This window comes from Athene cunicularia (assembly GCF_003259725.1).
Source record: "Athene cunicularia isolate RWA chromosome 5 unlocalized genomic scaffold, athCun1 chr5_part2, whole genome shotgun sequence".
Lineage (NCBI taxonomy): Eukaryota > Metazoa > Chordata > Aves > Strigiformes > Strigidae > Athene > Athene cunicularia.
Window position 1 is genome coordinate 8,953,948 of NW_020799102.1, and position 3,812 is coordinate 8,957,759.

Below are 3,812 nucleotides of genomic sequence, written 5' to 3' on the forward strand. Positions count from 1 at the left end.
TCACAACCATTAAGAAAATGTAAGAGAGAAAAAGAGTGACCAAGCATGCCCGGAACTGCATGTCTGCGCTGTAGCACTACAAAGCAAACAAAAAACCCTTCTCAGGGCTTTCTGGTTCTAACAAAATCCAGAGCCAGCCACACGCTGAGGGCGGGAAGGCCGGGTCTGCTGCTCCCAGAAGTGGATTACCAGGGAAGCACACGGCCCCTCCACACACCGCGTCTCACCAGGAGCTGGAAGGCCAGAGACCGGCACGCACTGCGCACCAACAGGAACTCCTTCTGCGTCAAACAACATCCTCTTGTATCTCATAAGGCCTCCTTTATACTAAAAGATCCCAAAGCACTTCATGCTATTTATACACAGGAACCACTTCACCAGTCATTGAACTGAGGAGAGGAACAATAACCGTCTCTTTTCTCTCACTTGAAGCACCAGAAATCAGTGCCTGGCGTGTGTTTGCAGAGAGCTCAGAGCAATGAGGGTTTGCCACGACAAGGAACAATAGTTCAGATAGGTCAGGGTTAGCCAACAGACAAGACAAACTCTTCACTGCAGACTGATATTGGAATTTTAAATTCTGTTTTTCCAACTCTATTCACAGGCGTTGTGGGCTTTGAGAGTTTTCTGGGGTTTGGTTTGGTTGGGTTTTTTAAAGCCTGGCTTTGTCTGTGCTGGAGAACTTACCAGCAGCATTAAGTCACATTTCTAAACAAAACAGTTTGTGCAGAATCAGCTTTCTGCCTGATCCCTTTCTATTCATTACATTCATTTTCAGCTCAGCTCTCAGAAGCGAAGCCACCGGGTCCTCAGCGTTTTCAGGAAGTGCTCACAAAACCTCCCTGCCCTGTAGCCATGCTAGTACTAGGACCAAGCCAATAAGCACTAAAAATCCTGGGAGGATTAAAATCCTCCCAGCCCCACAAAGCCTATTCAGGCAATTCTGTACATGAATTCAAAGCACTCTCCAAATGATAACCATTTGTTCACTCTCTACAAATAGCTGGTTTTTTACACAGTGGTTTGAGCTCAGGGTAAAGGCTAACCTGAGAACACGTGCTGTGTTGTTAGCTAGCACACAGTCACTCAGAATTTGGCTGCAGTTTCATTGCAGAGGTACTTTCTGTTTCATTCCCTATAAATCTCTGCAGTGAAAAGGTGACTAGCTAAAAGCCAGTAGATTTTCTACCTGCCCACAGTATTGGGGGCATATCCCATGGCAGGCGAACATCTTCACCTCACCAAGCTCACAAATGAATCATGGGACTGTAAATCTCACTGTCAAAAATACGTGCAGCAGTTTTTAGAAGAGAGGGCAGGCAGCTGGTGTCACCACGGGGTATATTTCTAGCCTCTCAGTGACACAATACTCTATAACCTCACTGCCTGAAAGACTCTTTGCCTCCTCAAAGCATCTCAACAAAGAAAAAAAGGTAGCATATAATAATAGAAGCACAGAGACCAAGTGACTCTCCCAGCAGAAAGAAGGGGTGGATTCGCTCTCCTCACATCTCAACGTCCATCCTCCATCCACCAAGCTGTTCTGTCCTCTAGACATTGTTAGCACTGTCCTGCCTGTGCCTGCGACACCTGACTGCAGACAGCACCAAAGCAAGAAGTGCAGAAAGCTGGCACCAGCTTTAGCTTTTGTACAAAACTTGTTTTGCTTTTGAGTAGGCTGTTCCTGTCCACACATTCTGCGATGCAAACAAAAGCAAGGCAAAAGCCTCTGGAGTCAGCCCAGATCTCTCCCAGGCAGTCTGCCTCAGTTTCAACTCCACAAAGACTGTATTTTAAAAGCAGCTGAGGAGGTATCTGACAGTGGAAACCAAGGTTAACAGTCTTACTCCTTCAGCCACGTTGCTGATTAGCTCAGGACTGGTGCCAGCCATGTCAGAGAAAACCTCTCAGCCTGTCAGGAACAGAGCTGGCACCTGCGACCTTAGGAACAGAGCAATGCACTGCAGCACCCCAGCGCACCAACAGAAAAGGGAACATCACGCAGCCACCCAATGGGGCAACAGCAGCTCTCACCTCAGCGTGGCAGCTAGAGAGATACCGGTGACATTCTCAGGAGCCTCCTTTCCTACCCAGGACAACCACCTCATGCAGGAACACTCTTGCACTTGGAATTATCCACTTTGCTAACAGCAGTGCCAGGAACGGCCATGAAGTCTCTTCTGAGCATCAATCAATCCTTATATATCCCCGACATTCATGTCTCTGAGGGTGTTTTGGAGTGATCACTGAACACTTTGAGGAGTTATATTCCTCTCCAGAGCTAAAAACACTTTACTAGAGTCAGATCAAATATCAAGCACAGTCAAGGGCAAATTAAATGACATTTCATTTCCCAGAGCTCTAAGTCCAAGTTCATAGGAGCTGTCTCTCTCCTGTTGCTATAGGAGCAATGCTGGAAACAATGCTCAATCCACGCTGCTTAAGGCTGCCTTGAAAAGGACCATTCTTCCAGTAAAAATTAAACAACCCCCAGCCAAAAATAAAACATTCCTCCCCCTTCCGCCTCGCTCTTGTGTAGCAGGTTTTAATGACTCCACCAAAACCATTTACACAGCCGTTTTTAGACCAGCCTGCAAACTTGACAGGGAGGCACCAGCATGTGAATTAATAACCGGGAGGCGAGGGCTGTCCTCGAGGCAATTGCTGGCCCTTCGCCAAGGCTGCAGGCAGGAGAAAAGATAAAAAGAAGTCCCTGACCCCAGAGCACACGCCAACAAGCTCTAAAGAAATCCCCCAGCCCCAAGCCGTCAACCACTTCCCTGAAACACCTTGCTCCGCTGGTCTGTACACAGACCTCCAATGCAGAGGCACCGGGAGCTGCGCTTGCTCAGGTCCTCCCCTCTGCTTTAAAGAAACACACGGGCAAAGGGTAACTCCTCGTGGAGGGTACAGAGCTATGGTCAGTACAGAAACTTTGGCAAGTCTGCCTCAGCATATCATCCCCTTCATTTAGAGGTGGGAGGAATGAGTAACTGGAAAAGGGTTCCTCTAACAGATGCCAGCACAAACCAACTGGACTTCAAACAAACCCAGGAAATCCTGCAGGGGATTTCTCCACCAACCCACCCTCGGGTTACCCTGAACAAGCTTCATTAAAAGAAAGCCTAAAAGGAGTTTGAAACTTAATCCTCCACACCATCCCCCAAACCTTGGAGGTCAATTTTTAAGTCAAGAGGGACCATACCGTCACATCTCTCGTTATTTCAAAAGTTAAAATTTTAAAGGCCAAAAGTAGTCCATTCTACACACTGGATTAACCCTCAAATATCAGGAAGACTAAAAGGACTTCAGGAGATGTGAGAAACCATGTACTTTGTTCTCTCCAAATGTTACTGACAGGCACTTGGTGTTCAGACAACTTCAAGCTCAGCAGAAAGCAGCAGAGCATTTTCCTCTGTGTGCAAGGGCCAGGAACACAGCAAACATCCAGCGTTAGGCAGACTCATTATCCAATGCCACCCCACGCCATTAGCGAGCAGGAGGGGGAAAGTAGTCCATAGCATGGTTCACTTGTAGGTTAACACAGTCAGTCCTTAAACATTAGAAATATAAAATACTCAGAGAAAATCCAGGAATGACACAGCCAAAAATTTCTGAAGAAACTGAGTAGCTACCTTCACTTTGACCTGAGTTTTGGTCAGTACTAAATGCCCCCTGTGAAGATGAGGTCCCTCTAGAATACCCAGAGATAGAGCAACTCAGGAAACAAGAATCACTTCTTGATTTTGAAGAATTTAGATAAAACTCTAAAATTTATGCTGGGAGTAACCAGGGCAATCCTGGCAGAGAAA